This window comes from Mus caroli, unplaced genomic scaffold (assembly GCF_978045245.1).
Source record: "Mus caroli unplaced genomic scaffold, Mus_caroli_1 scaffold_4, whole genome shotgun sequence".
NCBI classification, from domain to species: Eukaryota; Metazoa; Chordata; class Mammalia; order Rodentia; family Muridae; genus Mus; species Mus caroli.
Window position 1 is genome coordinate 18,641,019 of NW_028227259.1, and position 23,842 is coordinate 18,664,860.

A 23,842-nucleotide genomic window follows, 5' to 3' on the forward strand; every position below is an offset into this window, starting at 1 on the left:
ATATATGCAGCCACAGATAAAATGAATGAACCTGAATGGACACAAACATCTAGCTTTCACATATTTTGGGGGATCACAATTGAATAGCATTTTTTAACATCACCTAACAAATAAGGACTGAGATGCACAGGTGATCATATCATAGGGCATGACAACTCTTCTCAGGCAAGAATCATGAATGATCTTAAAGCAGAGAAAGAAAGGAGCTTTTCCAGAGCATCTGCCTTTCAAGGAATCCAAGAAAATCACGATGGGCCACACTGTATATTGATTTCTGAGTTTCACTTGCAAGAATTATAATATTATCATGTTACCCATCATCATCAATAGGCTATAAATAGCAGTAGTGGGCATTTTTGCATTTTCAAGTTGATCAACTAGTGAGGCTAGAGAGATGATAGTTCAGTGTTTAAGAATACTTGATCCCTATTCTAGGGAGGAATGAAGTATACACACATTGGTATTCCTTCTTGATTTTCTTGTGTTTTGCAAATTGTATCTTGGGTATTCTAGGTTTTTGGGCTAATATGCACTCATCATTGAGTACATAACAAGTGACTTCTTTTGTGATTGGGTTACCTCACTCAGGATCATATCCTCCAGGTACATCATCCATTTGCCTAAGAATTTCATAAATTCATTGTTTTTAATAGGTGAGTAGTACTCCATTGTGTAAATGTACCACATTTTCTGTATCCATTCCTCTGCTGGGGGACATTTAGGTTCTTTCCAGCTTCTGGCTATTATAAATAAGGCTGCTATGAACATAATGGAGCATGTGTTCTTATTACCAGTTAGAACATCTTCTGTAACATATATGCTCAGGATAGGTATTGCTGGATCTTCTGGTAGTACTATGTCTAATTTTCTGAGGAACCATCAGATTGATTTCCAAAATATCCATGGAAGGAGTTACAGAGACAAAATTTGGAGCTAAGAGGAAAGGATGGACCATCCAGAGACTGTCCCACCCAGGGGTCCATCCCATAATCAGCCACCAAACACAGACACTATTGCATATGCCAGCAAGATTTTGCTGAAAGGACCCTGATACAGCTGTCTCTTGTGAGGCTATGCCAGTGCCTGGCAAATACAGAAGTGGAGGCTCACAGTCATCTATAGGATGGAATGCAGGGCCCCCAATGGAGAAACTAGAGAAAGTACCCAAGGAGCTGAAGAGCTCTGCAACCCTATAGGTGGAACAACAATATGAACCCCAGCACTTGTGTCTCTGGCTGCATATGTAGCAGAAGATGGCCTAGTCAGCCATCATTGAGAAGAGAGACCCCTTGGTCTTGAAAACTTTATATGCCCCAGTACAGGGGAATGCCAGGGCCAAGAAGTGGGAGTGGGTAGGTAGTGGAACAGGGTGGGAGAAGGGTATAGAGGACTTTCGAGATTTCATTTGAAATGTAAATGAAGAAAATATCTAATGAAACATTTAAAAATAAAAGAATACTCGCTACTTGCACAGATGACCTGGGTTTAGTTCCCAGCACTTGTTTCATGCTGCATCCCACCACCTGTATCTCCCCGACTTCAGAGAGGATCTGTTGTCATCTACTGGCCACATTGGGCAAAGCATGCCGGCAAGTGGTGTACATACAGAGAAAGAGGCACACGCATGCACATGTGCATACACTTACACATACACATAGAAAGAAAGGAAGGAAGGAAAGAAGGAAGGAAGGAAGGAAGGAAGGAAGGAAGGAAGGAAGGAAGGAAGGAAGGAAGGAAGGAAAGAAGGAAGGAAGAGGGAGAAAGAGAGGAGAAAGAGAGGGAGAAAGAAATGAGGAAAGAAATGTAAATATATATTTTAAGATAGCCAACTATCTATTGCTTAAGATTTTTCCTATACATGGCTGACAGAGTAATTCCAAAATTGTCCAAATCACCTGGAGGAAAAGTTGGGGTTCCATAATCCATATTCAGGGAACTTTGCAGAAGTCCAGTGATATTGAATGTTAAATGGCTACAAATATAATTTGATGACATCATCCCAATATTTTAAGACTTTTTTAGTTTGAAAATTCTGAAATTTTTGTATTGCTTGTACTTTTTTAAACAAAAGAGTATATATACTATTAGTTTCCAGTAATGTCTAGAAGTGTTTTTAATTTAAGAGCCATATTAAAAATATTCTGTGCTTTGATGACTCTATGGCACTCATCAATAGACAATGGATAAGGGATTAAATGGTTGTGTTCCAGTGACACCTAGTTCATAAGTGCAAGTTGAAACCCTAATTTTTCCTATGGGTGGTAACTTGCAGAAGTGTTTTATACCATGAAAAGGGCCTAACAATAATGTATAGGAAAACAGCTATCCATCTTATATGGTGCAAAAAGGCATGGCAAACTGTTGGTAGACAAAACATACAGCAGTGACTGAGAAAACCTACCAAGTGTAATTTTTAAAGTCACAGCATTAGTGTTGCTGTGCAAGGCTGCACAAATCTAACAATGCAGGGAACACAGGGAGCTAGACAGAAAGAAACTGGGTCACTCACTCAGGAAGGTGAAAAGCATAACAGGCAGTTAAGGAACCAGAGAAGTTGAAGAGTTTCTGTTCCCAGCAAAAGTCACATTTTAATTAACATTGGTCAACAAAGTAGAAATTTTCTCACTTGTGTGAGTCAGGTGTCACAAACCAGAGGAAGGGTAGGGCCTGCATGTGCATTCTTTTAGCAAGACCAGTGCTTTAAGACAGAGAAAGCAAAATAGAACAGGCTGGAAATAGATATATAAGGGCCTGCTGAATTAGGGCCTCTACCATCTTACCAAAGAATCAGATAGGAAAATGTTAGCAATAACTGTCACGATGCCAAAAATGAATGGACACAGTGCATAGAGGAAACAAACAACAAAAACAGAAACAAAGGACCTCTAAGTATCTTCATAGAAACATGGAGTGCATATTTATTAACCGTCTGTCACAGTCTAGCGTCAACATTAACTAGCACCTAGATTTAAATTACTCCAAAGAAAACTCTGTGAACGTATGTGATGTAGCTGTACTGTATGTTTCAGCCTCTCTCTGTTCACCTCAGAGTCTGTGGAAAGCAGACACAATGAAAATCTTCAAGAAATTCAGAGGGATACTAAGGAGCCTGAGGGTGTGCTGGAACAACTACTGCAAAGACAAAATCTACAGTAAATTTGATGATACACAGAAAAAATTGAAATAGATGTCACAGCCCACTATAGGAAGGGACTTCAAAGTAGTTTCTTAAAAAGACATGCACCCAGGTAAGTATTTAGAGACAGATTCATTTTAGACAATTATCTAAAAAGGGAAAATTATTTAATAGGAGAATCTGGCTTAAAATGTACTTAAAAATTCAAACAACTAAAGGCCTAAGCAGTTATTATTTGGGGAGAAATTTGGTCAAAGGAAACTGAAAATTACTTTGTAATAATTAGGTAATTCAAAGGGAGAAAATTAATTTTATACAACATCCAAAGAAATATAAAATATGAGAAGTAACAACCCTTCACCTATTACCTAAACTAACCAATTAATCAGCCAAAATTAGAAAGCTACTAGATGGATAGAAAATGGGACCATTAAATTTTAAATCATGTAAGATACTCAATCATTCTTATAATAGAGCATAAAATGTAAAATTTTTAAAATAGAGACCTACTGCCAAAATCCTATAAAATATTGTTAAATATGTTGTAACTTAATTATCAAAACAAACATACAAAAGAAAAAAGGAAGGAAAAAAGAAATTGCAAACGAGTGCTCTAAGTAGAATTCAAAGTACTGATACTTGTATTTCTGGGTGTTAAAAATGCATCAAAACTTAAATCAAAATCGATTTAGAAGGGATAAAGTCTTTTAGAGAATATACAAGTTTTATCCAAAGAATTTGTTTTTGTTTTTGTCTTTGTTTTTTAAGTAGAAAAATGATTCAGGAATGCATTTTAAAAGTACACTCTTGTATTCATGAGGATGGTGATGAGGTCAAAATTACTACACTAAATTAACCCAATTTAATAATAGCACAACTTGGGGCTGGGACACAGTTCAATGGAAACAGGGCTTGCAGCTCTGGGATAAGAACTTGAGATCTCCAGCACCCACATAACCAACTGGGTGAAGTAGATAGGCATTTGTAATCCAGTTCCTGGGGAGCTGGAGACATGTGGATTCCAGAGACTTTCAGGCCAGTGTAGCCAAAACAGTGACCTCTAAGTACAATAGAAGACCTTGTCTCAAAAGAGAGAGAAAGGGTGAGGGAGAGAGAGAGAGAGAGAGAGAGAGAGAGAGAGAGAGAGAGAGAGAGAGAGAGAGAGAGAGAGAGAGAGAGAGAGGAGAGAGACTAAAGGAGGCTGTTGACTGCTGACATCAGACTCTGGCCTGCAGGCATATGCATAATCATGCCCTCACAAACAAACATGCACACCCACCAGCACATGCACACATACATAGGCTAACAGCAGCAGCAGCAGCAACAACAATAATAAATATTGGAAGAAGGGATAGGAAAGCAGAACCTGACAGATGTTCTAGTAGAAAACCTGCAGTGACATTAAACTTGCAGTCATAAAGTAAATGTAAAAACACTTATCACATTGCAATAAAAGAAAATGTAAGTGCAGTTTTGTGTACCTGTGTAAATACATTGCCACAGGTTAATCACAGGAGCAGTATAATCATGGGAGTTTATTAATGCGGCATTTCCAAGCTAATACAATAGCAGTCTCCTTCAACTGTCCATTAAGCCTGTATGTGACTGAAACTTCAGATATATTGAGATTTCTTTTTACTGTCTCTGTGAGATTGTTTCCATATGTGTCTTCTCCGCCCTTTCAATCAAAAGTATTCTGTTTTAACTATTTCTGTCTACTCAAAGCATATGTGAACTTTTTTCTGTCATTAAAACAGTCGTGTAATCTTTTTTCTTCAGAAGTGTCGAGAGCATGTGTACAATATCATTCTAGGTTTAGATTTTTGTTTTGATTTTGTTTTTCCTAAACTTTTAGGAAATAAGATTACAACATCTACAGTGTTACAAAAGTAAACTAGTGCCGTCTCTTTATAAAGTGCAGCAGTTAACCCACAGGCAGAGTCGAAGAGCATCTGCCACCCTTCACTGAACCCACTGTTTGCATAGTTAACATCACAGTATTTGGGATGGATTATTGTTACAGTGAGCTCTGAACCCTGTCTGCTTCATCAGTCCCAGCTATGTGACAGCAACATCAGGATCAGTGATCACAAAATGTTAACACAAATGCACACTTAGCACTCAGAGGAGAGATTTAGAATCTTTTAAAGAAAAATAAATTAGGAAAAATATCAAACAGCATACAAGAACCCATACAACCCATTTCTTGGGACTAGGCTTGTATTTCCTATTGTGAATAAGTTCTCAAGAAAGCAAATGGAAACTACCCTTTAAAACAGAACTCTAAATTCTTTGAGGCAAGAATGGAACAAGACACAGAGGCCTGTGGAGTAGAGAAAACTGGCCTAGGAAGCAAGCAGCAGCTTTTGGCCTTCCTGTGACTCAGGTGCCAGTCATTCTACAAGAACATTAAAGGGAAGTGAAACAGCAACCCAGTGCTTTCTAGAAAGGATGATAGGATTTCCAATGGTGGCTGAGTTGCCAGGGTGCCCATGCAGAAAAGCTCCTTGTAGACTACTTGCCCAAGTTTAACCTCCCACATCTCAACTGCAACAATTTCTACAGATATTTCCTTTCCTTTTCAGAGGTTTGTGAAATAAGGGTGTCAGCATTTCCCCCTCCTTCCCTGGATATAAATAAGTAACAAGTAACTCCCCTTGGTAAAATGTTTCTTCAAGTTGACTCCAATTCCAATATAAGTGTCAGGACACAAGGTAGAGGCAGCAGAGGAGAGATCTGGGCTGGGGATCAAGTTCTGGTTGATGAAAGGCTTCCTGTAGTCTCAGAGGAGATCAGTGGCATGTCAGTGAGATGGAATGAGAAGGCTAATGAACTTGTCAGTGCAGCTGCCAGACAAGCATGCAGGTTTTCAGGAAGCTGCCTGCTTTCTGACATTCACAGATGAATGTTCTGATTTCTTTCTGGAAAGAATGGACATAGTTCTATGAGTTAGCACAATCTGCAGTGCATTTTGTGTACATAAGGTCACTGGGAGAAGAGAAATGATTGAATCAGGTTACCTCATGTAAGGCTTACAGGAAACCTTAGATGCGCCAAAGCTGACTTTGGAAACGTGCCTCCTAATTTCTTCATTAACTACTGTGATCTCTATTTTTACATGATTCATTTTACATGATTCATTCATAGTTGAGAATATTTCTTGTTACCTGTCAATTATTTAACCACAGATTTTCTTATATTAATGAAATAGCCTCATATCTGATTGATATACTAATACTTGTAACTTCTAAGTCATTGATTGTTCTCTGAAGCTCTTTATAGGTTTTGGTTCATTTTCCCTACTATTTATAGGTATATCTGAATTATCAACCATTTATTAATTTTTAAATAGCTAATTTTTACATTTAGTGAACATAACTATCACCAAAGATATTTCTCCCTTTAGGAAGACTGAAAGATCTATAGAAGATAGATGATAGATAGAAGATAGATAGATAGATAGATAGATAGATAGATAGATAGATAGATAGAAGATAGGTAGATAGATAGATAGATAGATAGATAGATAGATAGATAGATAGATAGAAAGGCTGAAGAAAAAGATAAACAAGTAGTAATGGAACTATTACCATTGTCTAAGCTACAGTCTGAACATACCTATGTTGTTCTATAAAGCAACAGATCCACTATAAAAATTCTGAAGCAAAAAAAAAAAAAATCTTTGGTGTAAATGTTGCTTTTATTTCCTCAGAAGAAGTGATGGGAGCTGAACCCAAGCTGTATAAATACATGGCTTGAGCCAAGAGAATTTCCTTCTCTGTTCTACCTATCTCTATACCTAGACCTGGCAGCTTCTAGCCTTTGAACAATCTACTATTCTAAACTGACTAATTCAATCCAGTTTCTCTCAGCTTTTGAGTGAATTGTTCTGCTTAGTCTCATACTAATTTTGATAATATGTTCTAATCTTCTGTCTCCTTCTCATTCTTTAGCTCATTCTGCCTTCATCTGTTTCTAGCTTGTTCTTTTTACAACCTGTCTCTAATAAAATTGTTCTGGCAAAACTCACACACACACACACACACACACTATATATATATATATATATATATATATATATATACCTCTCTCTCTCTCTCTCTCCCTCTCCCTCTCCCACTTCCTCTCCCTCTCCCTCTTCCTCTCCCTCTCCATCCCTCTCTGCTCTTAAGTATCTTCTCTTTCCTATACTGTTCACATAAAAGTAGGGTATATACTATCCTGACTTATTTTGTCAAATCTTTCTATGATTCATCACTTTGTCTGTCCCTCAATTAGCCATCACTTTCAAACATGGCTACTTCTTTCTACTAACCAACCTTACCTATATTGTTGGGGAATAAATGTTTGCATTAAGTGCTTGTTTGTAGTCCAGCCAGAAAGATTAAAGGTATGTGGCCTGTCTACATTCCAGCTTGATCACATAAACCTGGTCTTTGGAGTGATTTCTTGCCCAAGTAGCCATGTTACTGGATTAATATTCCCCTACACTTTCCACAAGTATATCAATATATATATCTATCAGAAGGGAACCTTCAATTCTAAGTTGGTGCAAAGTGATTATCATTCCCTATGACTGTTTGTCTTTTCACTCTGTTGGTAGTAAGAAGTGGATCTGCTGAATGCTTGTCTGAAAAGTGAAATTCACTCTGATGAAAAGAGAATCCTACTCTGCCTGTTAACTGTACAATAACTTATGATCTCTTTATCTTATTTATTCTGGCTTTTAAATGGTAAGTAGGTGTGCTGTCCAAATAGCCCAGTTATGACATTGGTTAAAACAACTAGAATATTTAAATTGTTACCTAATAGAGAGAAAATTTAATAAAATGTTTTCTATGATAAAAAAAAAAGTAAAATGCAATTCCAAATAAGTTGAAGGTTATCATAAAAACAAAGGAGAGCCAATGTACACAATAGAAACATTCTAATACATTAAATATAAATAATTTTGTATAATTTATAATAAATAAAATGAAATGTTTCCCATGTAAAATGAGCCTATCCATGAATAAAGATGCAGTTATTTCACTTTTCTTTGCTTTACTTGACTCTGAGTTATGTTTCTTCCAGGTCCTTTTGTTTAGGAATAATGATAATATTGTTGACATCCCAATGATGTCCCTTCTAGGAGCCACCATGGTGACATGGAGAGAATAAGCACATTTCTTCTGCATTGGGTAAATGAGTAAATACTGCATAGGGATGACTTCATTGCCTGGGATGATGGAAGACTGGAAGAAGTGGAAAATACCAACTATAATCTTTAAAGGTATTTTTTACAAAAAAAGCTATGTAGACTTATTTTTTCTGAATCTTATCTGATTTGTACATTATAGTATATTCTAAAGTAAATATAGTTTCCTGGAGGCATAAAAATCTCACAACATATTCTGAATATTTTATATTAAACCAGACCTTAGAAATCAAAACTTTCATTGTTCTACTTCCAATGAATGCACTTAGGAATACAATATTTGAGGTCAAATTTAATCAAAATAATTACTAGAATAGGTTTATTTCTGCCTCTATTCAATTTCATTTTCTAATTAGATACCTTACAGTCTATTTTAACAAATAATTTAGCTAGAAACGTTTCTCAACATTTGGATTCAGGTAATTAAAATGTAAGTGTTCATGTAAATGTAAGAAGCTATTTTCAAGTTAGATGTGCATTATCAATAAGCTATTAGCTTACATTTTATAAAAATTTTATTGAGCATGTGGTAGATATAGATACATTTCATGAAAGAGCCACAGAATAATCCAACCAAATGAAAACTATAGAGCAGATCAATTGGCTGGATTCCATAGTAAACACCACAAATAAACAATTTCTTCCTAAAGCCTAAATTTACTTTTTCATTAATGTTATACAAATGAAATTAAACATATAATTAAATAATTATGTATGATTTGTCACTATATCATCAAAGTCTAGAAAAATATTTAATGTATAACAGGAATTCAAATATTGATTTAAAACCTCAATGTGTTTGTAAAGAATGAATTCAAACACAGCTGGCCCATTTGGAATGTTCTGGAAAATAGAGTTAAAATTCTGTTATTTCCTCAGAATCACTATCATATTACTTATTAAAGAACAAGTATCTTAATTTTTTACTCTAGAAAAAGTAAATGATGAGGAAGAGCTATTGAACTAGCCAAATTAGAATGATAATTGGGTGGCATAACCACCCTGCAAATCCTATTGTAAACAATCCTGTCATGCTGAAATGTCTCATACTCATCAATAAGTATCATCATGGTGCCAAGTTCTTACAACCTAATCCATAAGATTTCATCCTAAAAATTGTTCCAACCATTAATTCTGCAGATATTAACATAATCATCATAAAATATTTTGGGAAGCCAAACAGACAGATTAATCAAAACATTACTAGAATGAAATAACTGAAAATACAGTTAATAACTGACACTGCTCAACTTTAAGATTTAACATGAAACTACAGCAGTCCTGTAATTGAACATCTAGTGAGAGAAAGGAAAATAAATGATACCAAAAAAGAACTGATATGTAAAGCACAGCTAAAACCAGCATACCAATTCAAGGAAGACAGGTCTCTCAGTGAATGGTGTTGTAACACCTAAACATGCCCATTAAAAAGAAATAAGTGGATGGATGGATGGATGGATGGATGGATGGATGGATGGATGGATGGAAACACACTACACAGGTAGAAACCCATTGCTCAGCTATAGGCCACACCAGTCAGAAAGAAGAGCCTTAGTGTTCCAGGTCTTAGTTTTGTATCACAAAGACACCCTTTACTCACCCTGTCCCCGACATGTTACTACACTCACATAGGGTAGAAACAAGCTAGATTCATATATATAACAAAATAGACTTCCAAACAAACAAATCAAAAGAAATGGGGAAAGACACTTCATACTCATCAAATGAAAAATGGCCTAATATTATGACTCAATTCTGAACATCTATGCCCCAAATGTAAGGGCACCTACATTGTAAATTCAGCTACAATACTGAAGGAGAAATCACAAATCAAACTACATAAATCAACAGTAGGAGATTTTATTTCCCGACTTTCATCAATACACAGGTCATCCAGACAACAACTAAACAGCAGAATAGTGGAGATAACAGTCATTTTGTCTCAAATGATATAAATATCAACATAATATTTCACCTAAATACAAAAGAATATACTTCTTCTCAGTACCTTGAAGAACTTGGTCAAAAATTGGCCACACACTCAGTCACAAAGCAAATCTCAAAGGATACAAGAAAATTAAAATAATCCACTGTATTCTATTAGACCACCACAGATGAAAGCTGGATTTCATTAACCACAGAAAGCCTGAAAACTCATGTAAACTCTATACTGAATGACTACTGACTCAAGGCAAAAATTAAGAAAGAAATTAAAGTCTTCCTAGACTTCAATAAAAATGGATGTACGACATCCACAAACTTATGTATCACACTGAAAACAGTGGTACGAGGAAATTCACAGCACTAAGTGACTTGATAAACAAATAAGAGAGATTGCGTATTAGTAACTTAACAGCACTCCTGAGAGATTTCACCAACAAAAAAGCAAACACACCCTAGAGAAGTATTTGAAGAAAAAGCATCAAAGTGAGGGCTGAAGTCAATAAAATAGATACAAAGGGAATAATACAAAGAATAAATTAAATGAAGAGTTGGTTCTTTGATAAAAATCAACAAGATAGACAAACCTCTATCCAAACTAACTGAAAATCATAGAGAAAATATCCGAATTAATAAAGTCAGAAATGAAAAGGGGAACATAACAACAGGCATGAAGGAAAGCCAAAGAATCATTAGGACATACATAAAAAAAATCTATATACATAAAAATTGGAGAACCTAATGGTAAGTGAGTGCTTTCGTAGCAGAACCACCAAAGTTTTATAAGGAACAGAGATACAATTTAAACAGAGACATAAGACTTTAGGAAAGAAAAGCAGTCATTAAAAGTCTCCCAAATTTGAATATCACTTTGAAGGTTCCTCAAAAAATTGGCAATAAATCTACATCAAGAGACAGCTATACCAAGTGGTATATAAAAGTGGTCTTTTGTGTGTATATCCAAAGGGCACTAAATTCGACCACAATAATTTAATAAAACCTAACATATTTGCTCAACAATGTTCATTGCAGCTTTATTCACACTAGCTAGAAACTGGAAAACAATCTAAATGACCCTCGATCAAACAATAGATAAAGAAAATGTGGTACGGTACATTTACACAAGTAACATTACTTAACTGTTAAAAAGTCCTGAAATCTTGAGGCAAATGGATGGAACTAGAAAAGATAATCATAAGTGAGGTAACTCAGAAAAAGAAAAACATGATATGTATTCACTTCTATGTGGCTATTACATGTTAAGTAAATGATAATCTACAGATGAAGAGAAGCTATGTAATAAGAGGTCAAGGGAGAAAAATGTGAATCTCTCTAGGATAGGTAAATAGAATAGAAATCTTGGGTGGACTGTGGGCCAGTGGAGACAGAAACAGGAGGTATTGAGTGAAATATAATTTGAGCTAGAGAGTATTGGGAGAGACAACTAGAATTGGGGTTATTTTGGGGTGAGGTAAAAACCTACTGCAGTGGAAATTCCCAGGAATCTATGAGAGTAATCCTAGTGAAGATTACTAGGCCATCATTATGGCCTGAACTGGCCATCTTCTAACCAGCAAGGCTTCCCATGGAGTTAAGACACCAACCTAGCCTCAAAACCTTAGATTTATAAGTTGTCCTGCCTACAAGGTATGCAGTGGTAAAGGCTGTGCAGAAATTGGATGAGTTACCAACCAATGACTGGTCCATCTTAATGCCCATGCCATTAGAGGTAGTCTGCCTCTGACATTGCTTGAAGGACAGAGACAAAGTTTGGAGCTGAGACAAAAGGATGGACCATCTAGAGACTGCCATATCTAGGGATCCATCCCATAATTAGCCTCCAAATGATGACACCATTGCATACACTAGCAAGCATTTGCTGAAAGGACCCAGATATAGCTGTCTCTTGTGAGACTAGGCCGGGGCCTAGCAAACACAGGAGTGGATGCTCACAGTCAGCTATTGGATGTATCACAGGGCCCCCAATGGAGGAGCTAGAGAAAGTATCCAAGGAGCTAAAGAGATCTGCAACCCTGTAGGTGCAACAACATTATGAACTAACCAGTACCCCGGATCTCTTGACTCTAGCTGCATATGTATCAAAAGATGGCCTAGTCGGCCATCACTGGAAAGAGAGGCCCATTGGATTTGCAAACTTTATATGCCCCAGTACAGTGGAACGCCAGGGCCAAAAAGTGGGAATGGGTGGGTAGGGGAGTGGGGGGGGAGGGTATGGGGGATTTTTGGGATAGCATTGGAAATGTAATTGAGGAAAATATGTAATAAAAAAAATTAAAAAAAAAAAGGCCATTGACTTGTTTGAGTTAATTTTATATCCAGCTACTTCATTGAAGTTGTTTATCAGGTTTAGGAGTTCTCTGGTGGAATTTTTAGGGTCACTTATATATACTATCATATCATCTGCAAAACATGATATTTTGACTTCTTCCTTTCCAATTTGTATCCCCTTGATCTCCTTTTGTTGTCTAATTGCTCTGGCTAGGACTTCAAGTACAATGTTGAATATCCCACTTCTTGACCCTGGCGTTCTCCTGTACTGGGGCATATAAAGTTTGCACCATATAATAATCAAAATATTAAACATACAGAACACCACCAACAAAAAAGAATTAAAACCTGCAAGGGGAAAGACCAAGTAACATACAAAGACAGAGCTATTAGAATTATACCTGAATTCTCAATGTTAACTCTAAAAGCCAAAAAGACCTGCAGTGACACCTTGCAGAACCTTAAAGATCACAGATTTTAGCACCAGAAAAAATTCAATTACCATAGATGGAGAAAATAAGGTATTTCCTAATAAAGTCAAATTTAAACAATACCTATCTAAAAATCTAGCCCTACAGAAGGTGCTAGAAGAAAATCTCTAACCTAAGAATGTTAGCTACTGCTAGAAATCCACAGTAAATAAATAATAGACCAGTAAGCAGCACACACCACCATCACCACTACCACCACCACCAACAGCAGTAGCAGCAGTAAACTGAGCACAATCAAGGATCTTTCGTCATTATTATCTCTCAAAATCAATTGTCAATTCTCCAATAAAAAGACATAGACTAGCAGAATGGATAAAAAAACAGGATCTATCATTCTGCTGCATAAAAGAAATATTACTCAGAACCAAAGATAAATATTACCTCAAGTTAAGGGTTGGACAAAGGTATTCCAAGCAAACAGACCTAAGAAACAAGCTGGTGTAGCTGTTTTAGGATCTAACTAAAACTAATCTTCAAACCAAAATTAATTAAAAGAGATAAAGAAGGATACTACATACTAGGTAAGAAAAAATTTCACCAAGACGACATTTCAATTCTTCACATCTATGTCCCAAACACAAAGGCAAACATGTTTGTAAAAGAAATACGACTCCATCTTTAAACTCATGCTGACCCTCATACGCTAATGGGAGATCATCAACATCCCACTATGACCAATACCCAGATCATCAAGACAAAAACTAAACAGAGTAATACTGGAGCTTATGGATGTTATAAGCCAAATGCACCTAACAGATACATTTTACTTTTGGGATAGAGTAACATAAAGGAATTGCAAAGTAGATCAAATAAACTTTGCACATGATGAAAATAGCCTAGTTCTACATACAGGATCTTTATCTGTAGCCCAAGACCACATCAAATGTGCAATCCACCTGCCTCACTCTATCAAGGGCTACAAGTATCTTAGCCCTTCTAAATAATTACTTTTATACAGTTGTTTTTAATAAACAGTCTTCAGAATTGCAATTTCATTAAATTCAAAAACAATTTGGAGCATGAATCTTGACACATTTATGTATCAGATTCTCTTTTCAGCATAAGACTTTAGAGAGACAGTGTGGTAGTGGGAGGGGTATTTTAGCACAATAGCAAAGAGCATTTAATTTTATACACACACATGCTGGTTCACTCCTGGCACCATAGCCTTCCTCACTTGAATAACCATGTGTCCATTATCAAATTATCAGAGCCTCAGGTTGCACTAGCATCAAATAAAAACAAATGAGGTAATATATTCAAAGCAACGTGTGAGCATAATATGTGTTCAGTAGTTTTTATTACTGCTATATTACTATTAATGAAATAGTGTTCCCTACTGCACCCTCAAGACTATGGAAAATAATAGACAAAATTCATTTAGATACTACTGAATATTTTTATAGACATAATTCTAACACGCACATTACAATAATTTATCAGTCTAAAAATACACTGTCTGGAAACATTCTGCCTTTAAAAATGCCATTTTTCAACAGTTGAAGAAACCCAAGATTCCTTTAAAATATCAAAATGGTACACTTGAAACCAACTAATGTCGTCTCAGTTAGCAAACTGCAATTCAATTATACACATGCAGGCAGAAGAAATAAAAGTCTATGAACCGTTTTAAAGGTCCCTGTATGCAGCAGCAAAGATCATGTGCTGTTTGAAAACAATGACTCAGCCAAAACATCAGATGTTCTTTCAACAACCCTTGTTGAACTGAGACTCTACTGGCAAAACTATGTCAACAATATCTAAACTTTAAGCCATAATTGATTACATTTCTGATCCTTTCCTTTAAGAGAATATGTAGGCAAGGTAAAGGCAAAAATGAGTGAATAAAATCTTCCTATGAGATCTGCTTTTCTTTGGAAAATTCAGGAGGGCAGCAATATCTGTGATGTACCCAACCTTGACTGCTCTTTCCAGCTTCTGTATATTCAGGATGCCTGAATTGACCACGCTTCTAAGTGGTCAAGATAGGACAAATGGGTAAACACACTATTTAAAAAAATGATTTCTACAAAACCCTTCCCTATTTATCACAGAGTCTAAGGATGATCCAAATAGAAATCAATAAATTGGCATTTCATAGCTGGGTCACTTCTGGATGTCCCTCTGCAACCCCATAATCCTGTAGTTGGAGCACAAGCAGCACTTGGCATTCTAATTTCTAATGCTTCTTCTTTGACTCATACTGGAATAAGTCAGTCCATTAGCTGGCAGGCATATCAGCCATTTAAAATTTGCCAAGGGAAATTACAAGTGCTGTAGGGTTAACTTGTTTTTGCTAAACTGCAACAATACCATTGAGAAAGATAATGAAATGTTCAAAATAGATAACAAACATTATAAAACTTTGTCTATAAAACAGAGAACCTCTTTGATCATTTATAGGGTCTCACCATGTATAGTATGGGTATGGAAAATAAATGATTTAATCTATTGTGTAAAGACAAGCCTAAGGTAAGTGTTGGGTACTGAGCTTCAGAAGGTTAATATCACCCTACTATTTTAAAACCTGAGAGTCTGACAGAATTTTATAAATACAAATAAGAGATTTGTATTTATACATTACAAATACAAATACATTAAGATTTTAGTCATTCTCGATTCTTCTAGAACATCTGGCCCTGAAGAAATGGTAAACCTTTTTTCACTAAAATCTAGAATTACCCAATGTTAATGGTCAATATGCAGGTCTCTCACCCACACTGATTCATTTTCCTATCCAGATTTGCTCATCCTCATTCCTGTTCTCTGGCATTAGCATAGTGGTTAATGCACAGCCTGTGATTAGTGGGGACACATAGGGCACAGTAAGAGGGAATCAACCTGTATAAAGGAATTGTGATGCCTGGTTTATATATGCCTATTTCAGCGTTACTGTTGAAGTGATCTAAACTGCAATATAGATTAGAAAATACAAAACAAAACAAAACAAAGAAAACAAACAAACAAAAAACAAATAGCAGGCCTATGGCATTGAATTGCCATGACAGATAGTGTAGAAAACTCTCAGGTGCTTAACATTATTAAATGAAAATGCTACATATGTTCAGAAGAATCACTAGATGGTTAGGTTCTGCACCAGGACACAGAATATCAAGCAATGCTGCTGGGAAGAAGCATGACAAGTTGAAGAGTTTTCTAGAAGATTTTGTCTGTGTATCAAAGCTGAAGGCAAGAGAGACCTTTAGAGAGCTTGGCTTCCTTACAGCAATGGGTACCATAAGATATTATAGCAATAGAAGCCAGCAGCAGCCTCCAGAAAAACCCTGAAATATAAAAGTGGTTATAATGACATGACCATAGTAATACTAGAAAAAGAAAAAAAAAACAAATAAACATCCAACAAGTTCATTTCTCAGAGTGGATAAGAATGGACACCTGTGAGGCTGAGATTCTAATAAAATGCCTCCAGGGTTTTCTTGGGTGGCAGATCCAACTCACCTTTTAACATGGAAAGTATTTGCTTAACCTGAAAACCTTTCATATCTGGACCATTGTTTCTATCCTCCAAAGGACACTGTAAAGCCACAGCAAGTATACTGTCCAGTGTTCCCTCAGTCATCTCAGAAATATGAACACCTATTTAATCAAGTACCTCCACGTATATGCCAAGGAAGAGAAAATGCTCATAAGTTTCTAGGAATACGGGAACGAGTTAATCCCCAGAGAGCTGAAGCATCATCATGGTCCTGATTCTTCTGTGGGTGTGTGGGGAGCCATGAAAATGGACCCATAGGAGTAAGCATTCCCTAGGTTCCAAAATGTTTAATTGGTATTGACCTGCTTGACCATTGTTGCATCTCCTACACTGTGATTTGGGATGAACACATCTATAAAGAAAAATGCAAATAAAAGCCTCTAAATTGCATTAATCATAAGATGAGGGGTACATACTCCAGACTGAGGATATTCATAGCAGGCTAATCCGCATTCATCACTTCTAATTACTACTAAATTTGTGCTATCTTTCACCACCTTATATTTATATCTACCACATTCTCAACCCTTTCCATTGTCCAGATCTTTGAAAGTTAATGGGCATTTTCTGAGTCCCATTAAAAAAAACTGTTAGATTTATTTCTAAAGTTTTATTATACACATTTGCATTTAACATGCATTTCTCTTAATATATCCTCCATGATTTTTGATCACGCCTTGTTTTTTTCTGTCCTATTGGTGGTGTACCCTTAGTAAATGTGAAGATAATATGAGTCTTCAGATTGTTTTCCTGTTTTATGTCTAGCTTGCAGCTTCTCCTGCCTTTTATTTTTTATTACCATGAGTATACTCATTTACCTCCAAGTTAGTTTGTACTTTCACATGCTCACCTTTCCTTATTTCATTTTTCCCATTTTGTTTTCAGTTTGAAAATGTGATATTTCTCATATCGTTTCTTCTGCTCATTTATTAACTGACTAAGCAACTCATTTTGAATTATCCTGTTCTAAAGCTTGACCCTGTTTAAACTGAATTCTTTTCTTTTGGATGTTGCTTTAAACTTTCTTGTGACATTGTTTCTTCATAGTCTTTCACATATTAATTTACCAAAATAGCATTATTATATCCTTAGTCTTTGTGAAATTACAACTTTTTTCTTCCTTTTTACATTCTAGTGCTATTCCTTGTATTCTCTGACACTACTGAAGTTAACTGAAGATCTTTAACTTCTCAAATTCCCAGTAAAAAGATAGGTTTTCAGGTAGGGATTAAAGGTGTCCTCTATAAGCTTGAGTGCCCTGAAGATACAGTACTGAAGTCAAGGCTTCCCTTCTCTGTCATCTCTTGAAGTGATGAGTTGCCCACCTGTACTGCCAAATACAATCAAGAGATGAAGTCCAAGATAACACTGGCCTTTTGTTGACCTAAAGTCAAGCAAGCCTGTGATGGCATAACAGCCACCACTTCCTTTATCACTTTGATTTTGATTCCAGGTTCCACCATTGAGCTCATGCTTTTTTGCTTTTTTTGGGGGGTGGGGGAGTGACTTGGCTTACATATCCTATAGGTCATGGACCACTGAGGGAAGGTGAGGCAGAACTAAAGCATGAGGCATAGATAACACTCGTTTGTACCTCCTGCTTACTCAATTCGTTTGTTTTATTTTTTTCTTTCATTGAAAAATGTTTGTCTCACATCATATGTTTGTCTCAAACCATGACTGTGGTTTCCCCTCCCTTTCCCCCTCAAAGTAATCCCTACCTCCTCCTCTCCCCTTCCATCTGGACCCACCCCTTTTCTGTCTCTCATGAGAAAACAAAGAGGCCTTTTAAGGATAGAAATAATATAATATGATATTATAAAACAAAAACTAGCACATACGAATATAGCACAACAAATGAACAGAAGAAAAAGAGCCCAAGAAACAGAAACCCTCTTGTTCACACACTCTGGAATCCCACAAAACCATGAATCTGTAGGAGAAAAAAATACATTAATGAAATAAAATAAAACTAATAATATGAAGTAAAAATTATAAAAAGGAAAAGCCCCGACATAAGTTAGAAGACAAGAGGCCTCACAGGATGCCCCTGAGTTCGCTTCTTTTCTATACACTGCAGTGCGTGCAGCCTCCCAGGAGTAGTTTTTTCCTTAGTGAGACAGACTTGTAGGAAACCAAATTTTTATTTGCAAATGATTATCATTTCTAGATAACTTCTGGGTAAGGGTCAGAGCATCTGTCTACTTCTCATTTCAGCTCTGGGACCGCATCTGATGCAGGCACTGTGCATTCGGCCTCAGTCTCTGTGAGTTCACATGGGCATTGATCCTGTTAATTTAGATGGCCTTTTCTTGGTGTCTCCCATCTTCTCTGGAACTACCACTCTGCCTCTGCTTCCACAGGTTTTCCTGAGTCCAGAGAGGAGTGATTTCATGGATATATTCAATTTAGTTCTTAATATTCCCAGGTCTCTCACTTTGTGCATAGTGTCTGAGTGTTCTAATGTCCTCATTATTTGGCTATTTTTATACTGTATTCATGTATTTAGGAAGATTATACTGTATTATTAGGTTTCCATACTACCCCTCAAATGGCCCTTCATTTTAGCAGTCTATCTGTGTATTCCATCCTTTCCCCTTGTATTCTCTCTCCATCTCCACCTAGATCTTTTGATCTATCTCCCTCATCCATCCATAACTATCTATTCTCTTTCTCTCTCCTAGGGAGATCTGTCTCTCTAGTCCTTTATTTACTCCACACTTAACCTCTCTGGTTCTGTGGATTATAGCATGACTATGATTGATTTTATAGCATATATATATATATATATATATATATATATATATATATATGTGTGTGTGTGTGCGTGTGTGTGTGTGTGTGTGTGTGTATGTGTGTGTGTGTGTGTGTGTGTGTGTGTGTGTGTGTGTGTGTGTACATACCATATTTGGTCTTTCTGAGTTTTGGTTGCCTCATGATGATTTTTTTTTGTTTCATTTGTGTGCCTTCAGATTTCAGATTTCCTCATTTTTAATGGCTGAGTAATATCCTGCTTTGTAAATGTTCTACAATTTCTCTATTCATTCTTCTGCCGAGGAGCATATAGATTGTTTCCAGTTTCTGCCTACTATGGATAGAGCTTATGAATTTTTAACAATATACTCAAGCCTTTTATTTTTTACAACATAATTTTTAATCATAGAAATTTCTACTTATATTGAATAATATTAATTTTTAAAAAATAAATTCTCATTTGTTGAAATAACTATTTCATAGATTTTAAATAAATAAAAATTTAAATACAATTTCTAAGTGAATGGTAAGTTAAGAAAAGAAAGATATCTCAAATAATGTATAGCTGTTAAACATGTGGAAATGGTAATATTACTTGAGCCTCATACATTGGTAAATGACAAAGATTAGATGATGTTCATGCAAACTGAACTAGCATTCAGGCCAGTTGTGAACCCATTCTGAACTTTAAAAAAAATACAGAATGCAAATTTGAAAAGTCTTGTGTGTAGTGGGTACAACCAAACATTCTAAATCTGACACACTGATCCAATATTGTCAATTATGAAGGTTATTAAATGGATAGGACATGAGAAAAAAAAGAACTTGTCATACTGTTAAAATGCTTAATGAATGTTAACTGCTTATAATAATGTTAATATTAGGTCAGTAGCAAGAGTGGCTGTAATAATTTAATCACAAGAAAGAGAAAAATTTAAATGAAAAAATGATCTTGTTCTGTTTTGGTTTATGAACTATATCAAGGAATACAATTTAACATTTATACAGTATATATGACACTGGGACACTTATGTAAAATTTTCTGCACTCTAATTTATTTATCTGTAAAATAACAAAAGTATCCTGCATGACTATTATGATTAGTAAATAAGAATACATGTATAATATTCAGACAGCATCCTGAAATATAAAAATCATATTAAGATTAGCCACTATCAAATAAGTTAGGACTTACATTAGCCAGAGTTGTCTAAGCACACAAAACTAATGTGATATATAAATGGTTGGATGGATAGATGGATGGATGTATAGATCAATCAATCAATCCATAGATTGATGAATGGATATATATGATAGTAATGTGAATAGATTGACAGATTGATGAGATGGGTGTGTGGGTAGGTGAGTGGATAGATGAATGTTAAGGAATTGTTAGAACTAACAAGTCAAAATCTATAGAGCAGGTCGAGAGTCTGAAAACCATGCTGAAAGGACACATTAGCCCTAAAGAGAATCCCTTCTCTGGAAAACTGGTTTTGATCCTGAGGGTTCCATTGACTCTCATGATGCCTGTTCCCACATCAAGCAACAGATTTTAGTTAAAGATAACTGATTATAAATGTAACTCAATGCAATGTCTAGCTTATCTACTTAAATAACTGAAAGGCTATAACCTAGCCAAGATCTTCTGCAGGCATCTCATGAAATTGACTTATATTGCAGACTAGCTTCAAGGAACTCATTTAGATATTAACTAAGTGTATCTATTTAGATTCATAGTTCACTCTAATACACTATATAAAAGAGAACTTGGATTTTCCTGCCACTTAAATATGTGATATTGTAAAAGTGATTTAATCAAGACGTGGATAATAATCACAAAAGATTTCAAAATAAAACAACTTTCTCTTAAGTTAAAAAAAAAAATGAGCTTTCAGAAAATAGGAAAACTGACCACAAGAGGGAGGAAGGTAAAGGGAAGAAAGATAAGAAGAGAAATAAAGTAGACAGAAATGAAAGAAAGGAGAACGGATAAGCCCTGCAAATTGAAGATTATGAGATATTAATACAAAACATCATTCCCTGAGTATTACTCAGAGAAAGTGTAAGCACCTTTCATCCTGTACCAGTTTAAATATATGTAAACAGCAGGCTTAGTGTTGGGACTCAGCTACTGAAGTTCCATCTAGCTTAGTCATTCTGTACAACGCCTGGGAGCTAGCCATCATGCTCATGAACGTTCTTTCAACTCCTGCATATTCTAGGCATTAAAGTTTGGACTACTTTTGCTGAGATTCACACTTCAGTATTACTGATCTAAGAGGTTTGTGAGCACATATAAACCTTTGGATACTGATTTAAACTACACTCTGGGGCTTCTGGTATTGCCTGCTACTTAATTAGACCTTCCACATAGGAAAGGAACAATGAGTTAGTGTCCCATCTCCAACAGATGCCTATGCCAGATGCTCAGACAAATACACACTCCGTTTCCTCTAATGTCATCTACTGCTCATTTTTATACTGTGTCAAAAAAAAAGCCTTTCAAACTTTGAGAACTTACAACAAAAAATAAATACAATATGAACAGTAAAAGAAGCACTATTTTATTACTTTGCATATGCCATCTTATGAATATTTTCTCATCTGCTGATCTTTTGCTAGTATACCAAATTTTATTTAATTTTTTTCTGGTTATTCTAATTATACTCAAAGTAGAACAAACAAGGCCCTGGTCCACAATATCCCAGAGTAGTGTATGATAATTGAAATTCTGGGGGCAGATATAAACTATTCTACTCCACAGAAGGCTTTCCATTGACACTTTCTAATAAAGAAAGAACAAAAGAAGAATATTCATTAGAGATAGATGTGAGGATTTTAAAAAGAAAACTAAGGAGACTCATAAATTGCATCCATCAGGTTAATGTGTTCAAGAAAGTCCTTGTACAATGTCTTGGGAAGACTCATCATAAAAGAGTTCATGAGGAGAAATCCATCCAGGCAGCAACCCCAACATCAGAATCACTGAAGATTCTGATGTTAAGAATATCACTACTATTATTACTGGCTTTCTGACATCTCATCTGATAGAACAGTATTTTTGATAAAATCTAAATTTTAGTGGAGTTCTACACACAGAGATCATTTAGTACTGAAGTTATATTTTGACTTCTTATATTAAAAAATAAAGTACAATAAAAACAGTCTTTGTGTGAAAATCCATTTTTATCTATCTATCTACGTATATATGTACATATATACATATATTATTGATATAAAATATTGATAAAATTACTACTTTGATAAAATTGATATAATATATATATGATATCAATTTATTTAAGTATTGGACACAAGGAGTTTATAACAGATAACCAAAAGAGCTGTCCAAGTTAAAATGGTATGGTGTGCTCAGCATACAATAATGATGCTTACTCCAAATCTGTGATTAGTAGATGTTAGTTTCCTGAAATTTTCAGGACAGCCAAACAGGTTCCCCTCCTCCCCAGTGGTTATTTTCCATAAGACCTATGCTCTCCACATAATATCTTTGTTGTATTGCACAATACAAACTAACAGCATTCTGGCTTCAGTCACTTGACATTACCTTAATCTTCAGTCTCATGTTTTATGTGAAAATGTTTCCTCTAAAATTCTGGCAAATTTACAAGAGCTTTATGTGATAGATTTGTTTGGCTCAAAGGTTATGCCACAAACTATTATCAAAATCCCTTTCACCTCACCATCTGGTGCCCTTTGTTATTGTGTACTCTATGCTTATCATGTCAAGCAAATTTTTCCTTTCTTTTATACAAATAAGCAAATATATAAGCCAAAGAAACACAAATTTCTGAGACTGGAGAAAACATACACACATGCTTATGTTTGTATTTCTATAGAGTAAATGTTGCATGCCAGCTTGATTAACTATTGACATACTCAAATAGTAAGTTAGACATTATTTCCAGATATGTCTGTGTTGTTTCCTGATTGCATTAGTATTTGAACTCAGTAAAGTAGATGTCCTTCTATGTCAGTGAATATCTCCCAGTCCATTTAGTGGGTGAGAAGAGCAAAAGGAAGAAGAATGAATTTTACCCTCGTCCCTTCTATCTTATTGCTGATGCTGGAAGATTTCAGCTTCCCCTGCACAGGGATTACTGTGCACTGTTGGTTTTTCCTGATTACCTCCAGACCCAGATAAGATAAAGCACTGGCTTTCTGAGATCTTCAGCTAGGCAACTTCACATCTCCCAGAGGTATTTTTTGTTTTTTTGTTTTTTCTTTATCTCCATTTACGACTGTCACCTATCTGTTTACTTGTTTGTCTGTCCATCTGTCTGTCATTTAACCATTCTACATTTTACTTATTCATCCACCTATCAACTATCTACCCATTTATGCAATCTATGTCTATAACCTTTCATTCATTTTACATTTATCTTTCTATAAATTTGTCTTTCTTCCTTTCTTTCTTTCTTTCTTTCTTTCTTTCTTTCTTTCTTTCTTTCTTTCTTTCTTTCTTTCTCTCTGTCTATCTATCTGTCTGTCTGTCTGTCTCTTTCTACTAATCC

The 23,842-nt window shown here is 35.6% G+C and overlaps 1 long non-coding RNA gene across 1 annotated transcript in view; it reads left to right on the forward strand.

Moving 5' to 3' along the window:
• Positions 1-23,842, forward strand: part of LOC110295181 (uncharacterized) — a 45,430-nt gene that overhangs the window by 4,840 nt on the left and 16,748 nt on the right. The window contains exons 2-3 of the long non-coding RNA XR_015046821.1: positions 7,740-7,869; positions 8,210-8,408. This is a non-coding gene — a long non-coding RNA (uncharacterized LOC110295181). The remainder of the gene's footprint in view (positions 1-7,739; positions 7,870-8,209; positions 8,409-23,842) is intronic.